The 13,187-nt window shown below is 44.9% G+C and overlaps 1 protein-coding gene across 6 annotated transcripts in view; it reads right to left on the minus strand.

Annotated features, from left to right (window-relative positions):
• DAB2IP (DAB2 interacting protein) overlaps positions 1-13,187 on the minus strand; it is a 157,006-nt gene that overhangs the window by 95,032 nt on the left and 48,787 nt on the right. The gene's annotated exons all lie outside the window — the stretch shown is intronic.

Raw genomic sequence — 13,187 nt, forward strand, 5'->3', positions numbered from 1 at the left:
TGTTCCGCTTCCATGGATGCGGCTCCATAAAGCTCGTCCTAACAGCGCCCGTGGGCTCGGGGTGCAGGCACCACCTTAGGGAAGAGAGAGATCCCGGCTCGTTCCTTCTCTGAGCCTCCTCCCTCACGGAACATAAGTCACGGCTCCTGGAGAGCTCCACAGCAGAGCCAGCACCAAACGTTTTAATAGCAAAGCTTCTAATGTGTTATTTGCTTATTGTTAGGAGTTAATGTTCTACATAATCTGAACATTACATTTAATCTCTCCGCTAAATAAGGCAATAAAAGTATAATACTACTGTGTTGGCCGGCATCTACAAAGTGTGAGAATGGTGTGACAGGGTCAAGCACTTTGGCCAGAGAAAGTGGAGGAGGAGGGGACATTTAAAGAGAAACCAGGATTTTGGGGTGCAGCCTGAAGGCGTGCTCCTTCTATCCATCACACTTACAGAAACAGAGCAGCTCCACATAAAAAACTCAGCAAATCTCCAGAACCTGAAGTTCTGCACACGCCGCTTCCGTTCCCCAGCCCCAGGAAAGGGGGAAGCACGGATCCAGCACAGGTTCTGCCATTTGTGAGGAATCCCCACGGATCAAGCACAGGTTATCACATGTGTTTGGAATCCCCACGGATCAAGCACAGATTCTGACACGTGTGAGGAAGGAAGGGTGAGAGTACCAAGCAGCATCCCAGCCATGCCCACGGTGCACCCTCTGCTCCAGGCAGGAGCCTCAGGAGTTTCTCCACTCACCATACAGGAATGGATCCTTGGCAGCTCACTTTTATAAATGAATACCTTTAATATGTCTTGCAGGGCGATAATCACAGTCTAACGTCTATGGAGCCTGTCATTTGTTCATGCCATTTAAACACTCCTTCCCCACCTCGGATATTCATGGCTCACATTATGTCTTTCTCAAGCTGCAAAATCTCCCTGGGCACTCTGCGTGGCTCTTGTTATGGAAGTGACTTTCCTGTTCGTAAGTGCACCAAGAATTTCAAACATCTAGATAACCAAAGGTGTTTCACATTTATTAAGTGCCACTTTACTTACAAACGAGGTATGTAACATGCATTTGTGTGGACTGAATATTTCTCCCGGAGTTATTTGCATGACTGAAATAGCAGGAGGTATAAAACACAGACCATCACATTGTACACTCTGTCATACTGCACAAAGCCAACTGTGAGATAACAAAGGCCTTTTCAAAAGGGTTCTGTCCCTGAAAATACCTTTAGAGAATTGTATAGTACAGAGAAACATGGCTGTGAAAAGCAAATTTGAGGATTTGCATTATCTGGAGCATTGTTAAGATATTTCCCTGGGTACTCAGACCTTAGCCAGCCTCCTACTCATCCTATCAGCGTGGTATCAGCCCCACACTCATCCTTATCAACTCTCCGTGCTCTTGTTCTCTGACTGGATCAGGCTCTGGCTGCCTGCTATGGACACTGGCCAGTATTTGCTGTGAAGGGAAAATCCAAAATGCACGACTGGCCAAACACCTGATACTGCCCTAAACTCCTCTGGTGAGAAGGTTCTGGCCCAGGAATGAGAGATTGGAGTTCCTTAATCACTGCCAGCCCACCCACAAATATGTTCTCATTTTATCAAGCTCCTTCTTCAATCCAGGAATAGCATTGAACTCTGGACAGGGCACTGATAAGGAAAAACCCGAATGCCTTCTGCAGCCAATGGTGACATTTTTCTTCCTCAATTGTACATTCTACATCTCCACAACTGTTCCATGATTTCGTGCAGGATTTGGAAATTAGAATTTAGGGTTGCAGCAAGACATTACTTCCCTTCTGTTTCCCATTGTTTTTACATTTGTTGCCACCAGAAGGAGATCACACGGAGCCATTTTCCGTTTTCATTGCCAGCTTCCTTGGGAGAATGAGATGTCAGAGATTTTAATGCTGATAAATTATGCTGCTATAGTGATACTTTGCACCTCCATAGTGCACATCAGAGATCAGAAAGCCTAATGTGTGAATTAATACCTTCTGTAATTTTTAGGTGAGGTAAGAAAAAAAGACAGAAATTTGTCTGTGAAAATACAAGAGAGAGATTCTGACCTGGGGTGTGACCGCCGAGCTTTCCTAGTGAGATCATAAGGACATGATCCATTTCTTCTTCATTTATGACTTTAAACAACATTTGATTCTGATCTCCAGACAAACAAGGCTAATCCCACCCTCTGAGCATTGCCTGCTCCTCTAGCTCAGCTGCATTCTTGGCAGTTCCAGCAATTAAAGCACTGCCCTTTGCATGTATGTTCTTTAGACATTTGAAAGTTTATATTGAGAGCTGTCTAGGGCAGAATTGTGTCTTCCTGTGTGTGGGCAGCATTCACCACCAGTGAAAATATCTTAGCAAAGATTAAACTAGTTGCTGAGAAAGGTTTCATTCAGAAGTTAATAGTGTCTATGAAATGACAAAAAATAGAAATCTGCAGAGCCCAAGAATCTCTTCAGCTAAAATAAATCATGAAATATCCTTTACAATGGAGGCACAGGTTCCAGCTATATAAATTCATCCCTGCACAGCCTGAAGTCTGAGCAAGAGGAGATATTTTAGGGTCTTTAGAGACAATCACTGTGGTCAAGAGCATGGCCCCATGCAATCCCTGAAAGCCCACAGAGCAATGTGGCACAGAACTCCTCAAGCCTGGCAAGAAGAAGGGATGAACCATGGAATCCCAGAGTGGTTTGGGTTGGGAGGACCCTAAAGAGCATCCAGTGCCACCCCTGCCACGGCAGGGACACCTCCCACTGTCCCAGGCTGCTCCAAGCCCTGTCCTAGGGACAGCCCGAGCCTGGCCTGGGACACTCCCAGGGATGCAGGGACAACCCGAGCCTGGCCTGGGACACTCCCAGGGATGCAGGGACAGCCCAAGCCTGGCCTGGGACACTCCCAGGGATGCAGGGACAACCCGAGCCTGGCCTGGGACACTCCCAGGGATGCAGGGACAGCCCAAGCCTGGCCTGGGACACTCCCAGGGATGCAGGGGCAGCCCCAGCTGCTGTGGGAACACACAGAGCTCCCCCTGAGCACTGAGTTCACTTTGCAAGTGCAAGGGCGTTGCTTTTCTTGCTCTATTTCTGCTGCTTTGCCTCTGACATCTCCAAGCCTGGAGTACAATCGCTCTAATCACAAGAGCTGACTGAAGTCATAATAAGACACAAAGAATGAAGGCAGAAGAAAACAAAACAAATCCTTTTGAGGAATGGCTTAATCACAAGCACAGTAACTCCAGCTAAAACAGGATGGCACAATTCAAAACAGCACAATTAAATCTGCTGTGATTTGGGCTCTTTTTTACATATTTGACAAACCCAAAATCCAATGCCATCATCTCACTGCAGACAGAGGAAGATGGGACTCTCATTTAAATTTTTCTTCCTTATCAAATTTGGCATTTTTGATTACTCTAGAACCTGGAAATAATCTTATATTCTATTACAATGTTTGAATATTTTTGGTATTATAATACTTTTAAAGCATATGTGCAAACCCATAAGCACCATATGCCTTTGAGATGCAGGAACTGTAGAATTCCACACGCCCTGGGGCAACATGAAAAAAACTAGAAAGGAGAGAGAAAAAGGGAGGGGAACAAAACTGAGCAGAGTGTTAATGACAGCAAAATCTGGAGCTCCTGTTTTATTAAACATAAAGTAATGATGCAAGTCTTGTGTCTGGAGCTGACTCCCACACCAATAATGTTCACTCTCAGTGAACCCACACAATAAAGTTATAAAGGTAAAAATTCAGCACCATGGAAACACAATAGAGAGAAAATTTAAAAAATGATATATCAATAAATCAGGCTGGATGCCTCATGAGCAGCTTTCTTTGGAAGAGTCCTGGCAGCTCTCTGTGTTCTCTAAGCCAGGAGAACAGGGAGAGGCTGGGGCAGTGTGAGGGTCTGGCCTGGGGCACTGGGGGGCACTGGGAGGGCACTGGGGGACAATGGGGAGACACTGGGGGGGCACTGGTCAGACACAACCCTGGCTTCTGCTCTCACCCCAAACCCACACAGAACAACCCCTGCAATCAGATCACAGGAAATACTGAACAGATGGGGTTATTTTTATAGTTCTTCCACATCTTTTTGTTTTAGTTCAAGCAAATCTCAACTCTGGGGGACATGAGAGGACATCAGGAATTTTTTCACTCCTCATAATAAGGAAACTGCTATAAATAAGTGTTTGCTGTGAGTACAAGTGTGCAATGCAGCCTCTCATCCCAGGTCTCCATGTGCTCTGCTATGTCAGGGACAAGGTATAAAACTGGGAGTAAATTTTTTCTACCAGACCCATCCTTATCCTGGGCTTTACAATTTTTATTTATTTATATTAAACTTAATTCAGTTCTGGAATTAGTTTGGGGTTTATTCTGCTCCTTCACAGCACATGGAAATACCCTCTTATTGAGGCTCCACTAAATGGATAATTAATATTTGTATTTGTGAAACAAGTAGAGCCGTGCCAACACTAAGCATCCTTTTATAGCCATAAATGTTCCAAACAAGTGAGTTTACCCATTTCTACAATTACCAGTGTTAGTCTTAGCTTTCAAAATAAAAGAGAAACCTTTTTTGGGGAGCATCTGATGCTGCCTCTTACTAGGTTTAATCTAAGTGCACATTTTTACCCTTCTCTCTGTAGAACATGACTGCATTGAGCTGCCCCAAGAATGCAGAGCCCAAAACAACCCTGAGGGTCAGCTCAGGCACCATTTGTGTCTCTCAGAAGCCCAAGAACAGAAATAATCCCCCACGCAGTCCCTGGCACTGAAGCAGGGCAGGAAGGGAATTTCTGTACAGCACTGACCTTTATGGATCAAATATTTTTCATTTGTTCAGTGTTAGAGGCACAGGGCTGGAAGTGTCTGTAGCCCCTCAAACACTTCATATATCATTTATTTCTGTCAGCCCTTTTTGATTTGAACTTTGCAGTTATAAGTTGCTTTGCTATCCTGCAGCTCTGCTCCTGTCAGGTGTGATGAAGGGCTCAGTTCAGGTGACCGAGCACAGGGTCCCTGTGGAATTCCCTTCCCCAAAAAGTGCATTTCCAGCACACACAAGACCTGCACGGGGGCTGCTTTGAACTTGGGTGCTTGGGAGGCAAGAGAGTGGCAACCTTGAGGCTGAAGACATCCCCCAACTTAAGAGAAACCTGCAGGAACCTTAGGAAATGACACTTTTGCAAGTTTATCAACCAACACCTCCAAATTCTGGTGTTTACATGGCAAACCCCAGCTTGCTCTGGAGATTCGCCCATTGCAATCCCAGGGAAAGGGAAAAGAAGAGCAACAGTGTCCCAAGGTCTGCAGAGCAGGAGGGGTGTGAACTTCAAAGGAAAACCAAAAATGTTTATCCTCTCTGGACCTAGAAATGCACCCACAGGTGAATGTGTGTTCTCTTCTGAACCCATGACTTTGTTTATGTGGGTGCAAAGACCCCCAGTGTCTCTGTTCCAACACTGGACAATCCTTTCCATGAAGAAATTTTCCCTAATATCTCATCTAAACCTCCCCTGATGTCTCACTAGGAGCAAGGAGCCACCACTTGCTCTGACTGATGTTACCCTAAAACCTTATTCTAAAGGGATGAGGAAAGCCCCTGGGAGACAGAAGTTTTTGGAATTAGGCTAAACCCCAAAGGAATGACAAAAGAGCTGCAAACCCATGGCGTGGCCAGAGGTAACTGGCAATGAAAACTCCAGTCCTGCTGCTCCACGTGCTGTGGTCAGACTCGTGCTCTTGCAGAAGGATAAACATGGAGATGCAGCGGTCAGGATCATGAGAGGGGCTGTCTGGGAGCCAGGCCATGCAGCAGCCCTGGAATGTGAGAAGCAGCTCGTGTTGTAAACGCTGCTTAGCAACACTGCCCTGCCACGGCCACAGATGAATCAGATCTGCAGTGTCATTGCAAACACTGAGCTCAGCCCAGCTGAAAAATCAGATGAAGATGCACTGATGTCTCCCAGGTCACCCAGGGGACACTGTGGGTCTGGCCAGGTCAGGAAAGCTGGAATTACATCAAATGAGAGGCACTGGGGGTTAATTATGGCTATGGCAAATCTCACACATGTGTGTATCAGCAAATCACAGAGAAGCAGCAGTACCAGAACACATTAACACACAACATCTCATCCCCTTCCCACCTCTGCCCAGTCAAGGATTGCTGCTTGAGGTCCATTTTCATAGATTTTACCTATCTTGTTGAAACTGCCTTGGTGACAGGGTATTCTCCCACTGCTTTGGAGAAAGAATTCCATGGACTGGCAGCCTTCAGCTCAGGACATTGCCCCTGATATTTTTGGCTACCTGCTTCTTTGCAGAATTTCACTCTGTTCCTTTTCTGTTTTGGGAAGATTCCCTTCCCAGCCTTTGGTAAAATACCAGAAACCTTGGGAAGTGTGGTCTGGATTCTCCAGTTAGCACTGATGATTTCCATGGAACACGGACAGGGAACAGGTGGGACATTAATAAAGGATGAAGGAATTCAAGTGTCAGGAAGAATCCAGACAACCACACTTTGGCAGTTGTTGTTATTCAGGGATCACTTGGTTCTTCAATTTGGATTCTTTTGTTCTCCTATTAAAACAAACCCACAAACCTACTCTGGATTATTTGTTCCCAGCTCTGTAATTATCATACTGTCAACATTTCACATCCCAACAAGACAGATAAATATTCCTTGGGAAGGTAGGAGAAGGGTAATTGAGCAATCAGGGATGAAAGATGCAGAAACAGAGACACAGGGAGAATGTAAGTAACCTTGAAGAGCAAACCCAGTGATTCACCCAAGGAGAGCAGAACTGGGGACAGCCTGAGCCAGGGCTGCCAAGGGTGGCACCTGCAGGAGGATTTCAGTGGGATGGAGCAGTTTCCTTATTTAACAGGCACAATGGAGTCCCCCAACCCAGAGGACAAACGGCTGTATCCAAAATCTGAAACATCCTGCTCCAGGTCCATTGGGGTTTTGCCAAGGGCTGAGGAACCCAGGAGCTCTCAAGAGCTGCACTTTGGAACTGTTTTTGTGGGGCAGCACTTCAGCTCCAACGGGTCACTGACCTCTGGGCTCAGCACAATTACACCAGGTACAAAACCTGCCTAGGAATAGTTGGCATCAACCGTTGTGCCCTTCTATTTCAGGAAAAAAAAAAGGTATTTTTTCATCTAAAGCGGATTAATTGAACTCTCACAATCTCAGAAATGAGAATATGCCTTTGAAAAGCCAGTCAGACCCCAGGCAGATCCATGTCCAAGGAGGGAGGAAGGAGGGCAGGCTCGTGGAGGTGGGAGAGCAGGTGGGAGCTGCTGTCAGAACAGAGGGCTGTGGCAGGGCACAGTGAAGGCAGAGCTGTCCAGGTGATTTGTCACACTGACTATCCCCACACAAGCTGCAAAGCCAGGATTACTTCTCAAGTGCCCATTCCTATGCCAGCCCTCCAACACCCAAATACATCCCTCCTGGAAAAACAGGTATCAGAGCTGGCCAGGATGAACACACAGGGGACAGGAGAAAACCATCTCCATAAATCTCTTTACATTACTGCTCCCTTTTCAAGTCCACCTTTGGGTATGATGCAGAGTAAAGTGGTTCATGAGTGTGTTTTATCTGCTTTCCCTGCTCTGATGGATGGTCTTGGAGCAGCACATGGATGTCCTGCTGTGTCAGGCATGGCCCAGCTCACTTCCACCTGAAACCTCTGGGGCAGAGCAAACATGGAACAGAAAATCCCCTTTTCCACAATATTGATGGCCAGCTCTAAGTGTGCAGCAAGGTACCAACACCAAGCTGCCTCATTTTCACTGACAAATCTTGTATGCTTTTAGTAACACATTTTCTACAAAACCAGCTGCCAAGCCAATAAATTTTAAAAAGCAGTTGGTAGATGATGTGTTTAGAGTAAAAAAAAAAATTATTATCTTTTGAATGTAGGGATTCATTGTGTAATTTTGCAGTAAAAGTTACTCATTCAAATATGAAACTCGTGTTCCAGGCAGATGCTCTTGGCTTCAAAAACTTTCCCCACATTTCTGCAGCTTAAATTGGAACATTTGTATTCAGCAATAATTACAGCTGCAATCAAACAAAAATGCTCACTTTTGTGAAGGTGTGGGGAATACCAACTGGAATTCAGATGATACTATCAGCCCTGCATTTCCCCTGTCTACCTCCCTAGACAACTCACTTCCCAAACATTGTGCAAATACTGAAGATGAAGTTCATTTATCCTCATCTCAGGATTTATGAAAATGACTATTTCAGTTTGATTCACCTCCTACTTACAGCTTTGGAAAAAGGGAGAAAAATTACAATGGAAGGATAAATATAACACACATATGACATTTCTAGGAGTATCAGCCTGGCTTTCATGATTTCTCCATCCTTCAGGACTCACAGATCAGAAAGCTTTTTGATTAAGAAAGCTCAGAGAGAAATGAAAACCAAGGCAAGGCTACTCCCTGCTCTTTTTCTCCACCTTTACTCCTTTCCCTCCTCAGCTCGTACTTTGTGTCTGATTTTGGGCTGAGGTGCTGAGGAAGGTGATGTGAGGCAGCACAACTGACAATTCTCTTAGAACACTCACATTGAAAGATATAAACCAAAAAGAATATCCTTGAGGAACTGGAGGTAAAAATTAAGTTCACTGCTAGTTTGTCCCTCAGAATAATAAGACAGACATTGCAAGTGACAGATCCTATTTTGGGGTCTTAGCAGTGACTATTTCTTGCCTAATTATTAACAGTGAATTTACTATCTTTAAAGCAGAATTTTGTCACCCCGCAGGAAATTTCAATTCTATCAGGCAGATTTAAGTGTCATTCACTTATTCCTTAACTATTTTTGACTTGGTTTGTAATTATCAAGGAAGGCTTCATTCCCAGAGGGCCCGAGGGCAGGGCCAGCCTGTGTCCCTCAGTCACAGCCAGTGCCACAGCAGCCGGGACACTCCCTTGTTTCCCAGGAAGGGAGATGAAGCTCTCCTCCTCCTCCACCTCCTAAGAACTGCAAAAAATCTTTTCTTCTTGTGTCTAAATGGCCTCAGTCCAGGAGCAACCTGAACCCATCACTCCTCGCCTTTTCCATGGGACTCCTTGGGAAATGTAAAGTAAATTAAACTCAAGTAAAGTAACCTTAACGGTGCACTCCAGTCCGGCCAGGCTGTGCCATGGTGGCAATGCCATGGAGATGACCTTGCAAGAGGCAGGAATGAAGGGAGGGGACAAAGGCAGGGACAGGGACAGGTTACAGTGCTCAGGGTGAATCCCATTCTGCAGAGCCGTGTAGGGAACTGCACGGAGCCATTGAGGAAATAAAGACATGATTAGTTCTGGAGTTAATTTCCTTGGTGCTTTGAAAAATGTTGCAGGGAAGATATGATCCACTGTAATTATGGAGGAAGATAAAGACAAGAAAGTTTCTGGCAGAGTGCCAGGCCTGGGAACACCTGAACACCCGAGGAAAAGCAGCAGAGCTTCCCCAGCTCCCTCTCAAATGATCCTCGATGCCTGAGCCATGAACATCACTGGCAAAAAGAGAGTGGGGAGGACAAACACAGCCTATTGCTTATCGGAGTGCAGGGCTGAGGAAAAGTGACAGCACGGAGGAGAAAGGGAATCTTGTTTCTATGGCAACTAAAGTTTGAAAAAAGTATCTGGAAATCACTGTCATCTTCCCATGTGTGCTCCACCCAGAGCCACAATGCAGGTTCTGGAGCTGCAGAGTCCTGAGTCCGTGCAATCACCACGAGAGCCTGGGATCAGGGCTGCTGCTCCAGGCAGCTCTGGAACAACAGTGTCACCACCTGGAGAAACAGCCTCACTCGAGGCACTGCCAGGAGGGGAGGAGGAAACCTCCAGAACAACTTCCAAACCATCCAGCCAAGGGCCACAAGCTCCTCCATGTCTGTCAAAGCTCAGCCACTTCCAGGGCTGAACAACAGGGACAAGGTCACTGCCAGCTGGGATGGGGCTGGGATTTCCTGTCACAGCACTCCCATTATTACCACAGGTGCCACGTGAACCATCTACAGTGAAAGACCAAGAACTTATGGCTCAAAATATGTTCTGTCAATTAAGGAGAAGTGTTCAGTATAAACTAGAGAAAAAATCTGTCTCAGAACAAAGCTTGGTAGATGTGTATTGAAAACTGTTCAGGGTGAAGTGTGGCAATGACACAGATTTCCATGAACTCCAGTACAATGAATTCAGTATTTAAACAAATACTGAATATCCCTGAGCTAAAGCAGCACAAATCCCCAATGGAAGAAGTTCAGAGATGAAGGTCCTGATGCAATGGGCATTCATGTTCCAGTCTCCAGGAGATTCAGATAATACCTTTTACTCTTTGACTTGTTTTCTAAAAGCACAATGTCAGTTCCACTGAAAGAGGGAGAATGGAATGTGTTTATTATCCTACCTTTCATATCTGCAGGACAATTCTTTATCTGTGACCCAGAAACAAATTAAAGGCACACTGTCATGTTGGATATTCTAATGGCCCTCTTTTCTCTGTGCTACCAGCAATGTGAGAGCTTTCAGTGCCCAGAGGTTTAGACAAATTGAAGCTTTTGTTTGTTTACTTTCTGCCTTTCATTCACTCCACAGAAATGAAACCAGTCAGGTCCATTTGCCTCCCTACAGCCTATCAATTAGTCCAGGCTGTTTGCACTTGGGTTTCCTGGGAAGAGACTGAAACACTATCACATTTTCTCTTGTAGTAGCTTTGAAATGAATATTTCTGTTCAAATCAGCCTTTGGAGATGGAAGTCTCTAAAAAATGGATATGGATCCAAGTACATTGCTGAAAAATCCAGGGAGAATCTGAGATGGTTTCTATGTCTTTGTGAGGGGAATTCAAAGAGAAATACACCAGAGCACCCAAGTGTATATTGAATTGGTAAATTACCACAAAAATGCCAAACAAACATGTTTTAGAGAGTAAAGGCCATTTGCCTGGCTGGTTTAAACCACTTTCACCATTTCTAGTGATGCCTTGAGTTGGTTTTGTTCCTTATGACATGACCAGCAGCACTCCTACACAGCCCCAAGTGTTTCATACAGATTTGGAATGATAGGGAAAGTGGTATAATCTTCCCAGGCCTTCGTTTCCCATTTATTTTCAGGCATTATGGTAAATTGCAACCCCACAGTGCCTGCAAGCCTGAATTCATTCAGATTGGCAGAACACTTTAACAGCTCCAGATGAAAGGTGCTACAGAAGTGCCAAGTACTATCACTGTAATTATCATTCAATATACACTGATCAAAAGAATGAAATGTGAATTAGCATTTCCTATTAGCCCTACTTACTGCCTAAATGTTAAATATTCCTCCCATGGGCTCTCTCCATGAAAACACACAGGAGCTGTTGGTATTTCTCATCTGGCTACAACACTGCTTCCCCAGGAGTGGAGGAATGGAGGGATCTGAGGAGACTTGTGAAATCAGGAGAACAACACAAAAACTTGCCCAGGCTTTCTGGGCAGTTTGGAGCTGCTTCCTCACTCCTTCCCTTCTCATTCCTGGCACAAGGAATCTGTCCCAGTCCCGAGGATTTTCAGCCCCACACCAGAGCCAGCCCTGCCCCTGCCCTGGGAACCCTCTGCTGCCCAACCACCCCAGTGTGACAGCAATCAAAATCAGGCCAGGGCCCCACAAAAACCACAACAGCATCACTCATACTTCCATGGAGAAGTGGCCTCTGTGTGTGAATTAAGCTGCTGATGAGCCCTTATGCTCCTCTTTTCTCTAAAACTGTCCTTCAGACAGCTGCAGGCTCTGACAAAGAGACCTCCCTGGAACATATTCAGTTCAAAAAGGGAAAAAATCCATACCCTGCCTTGCTGAGCCCCTTTCAGTGAAGCAGGTCATAGCACCATGTCTTTTATCCTGTCATTCTTGTCTCCTGCTTGATGCACATCATAAATCCTCCGTGGTTTGGACTGCAGCTCTGTGCTGAAATCTGACAGTCCCTCCTATCTCTGACCATGCTGCCTTCTAGTACTCACCAACTGGAAATTCCAGGTTTACTTAAAAAAAAATTTCAAGATACAAGGTCAGACTCAAAGAATTAAAAATATCTTTACAGTCAGGTTCGCTTTCCAACCCCTGTGCTAGGGAGAATTGAGCAGGGGAAAAGATTCCCTTTTTCAAAATGAAATTTATCCTTCATACCTTAACTAGAATTTATCTCATGTCTCATAAAGGACAAGCAAAAATTAAAGATAATTAAAGATTTATGTTAATAAGATGGCTTAGAAAAATAAGGCAGAAGGCTCTAATTTAAATAACAAGCAATTAGAAATTTGACAACATGAGGTGCTGGCAGAGAAAGTAAGAAAGTCGAGGCATTTCTGCCCTAGGAACAAGGACTTGGGAGTCCAGGTACCCACTTACTAATTTTCACATTACAGCATCAATTTGGAGAATATTTAATTCTCTTGAAACTGAGGAGGATTTCAGAGAGGTAATTAGGAATAGCTTAGCTAGTGGTTAACACCAGGATTGGGAATTAGAAATGAAGAAATTCGGCTCAGGACATATTTTTGGGCTTTGGAGCACGATCAAATTTAAGTTAGTTAAATTTTCCCTCCCTCAATTTTCCCAGCTGGAAAATGAGGGCGGTAAGAACAAACCACCATTGTGGAGAGCCTGGAAATCCATCCACAAAGGATGCTCGAGGTACAAGGTGTGGGTGCTGGGACCTGACAAACCCCTCTGAGGGCCACAGGAGCCCTCCTGATTTCTGCCAAGCAGACTGGAAATAACTGCACAGCTCCAAATGACCTCATTTTTCTTCCAATCCCTAAAATGCTCACAACCCCAAAGCTTCCAAGCATGTCCTGTTGCAGAAGTGGTGACTGAACTGACAGATACATTCTCCAAGTAATTTCCATATTTCTTGCTGCCACTAACACTGGTTACCCAAAGTCAGTTGCAGCTGACAGTTTAATGATAATGGCTTTATGTTTGTATATCATCTGTGATAATGTTCCTATTCTCTTTAAATTCAATCCCTGCAAAAGGGGCACTTTAATGTATGCAGCCACAGACCAAAATGACAGTAATTTTCCCTTTGAGCTGCAATGGTTTAGTAAACAATTACATTTCAATTAAAGAGGGGTGATCATGCCGAGGGAAGTGCCATTCCACTCTCTACATA

The sequence above is a fragment of the Sturnus vulgaris genome, chromosome 22, assembly GCF_052056855.1.
Source record: "Sturnus vulgaris isolate bStuVul1 chromosome 22, bStuVul1.hap1, whole genome shotgun sequence".
In the NCBI taxonomy this organism is placed as follows: Eukaryota; Metazoa; Chordata; class Aves; order Passeriformes; family Sturnidae; genus Sturnus; species Sturnus vulgaris.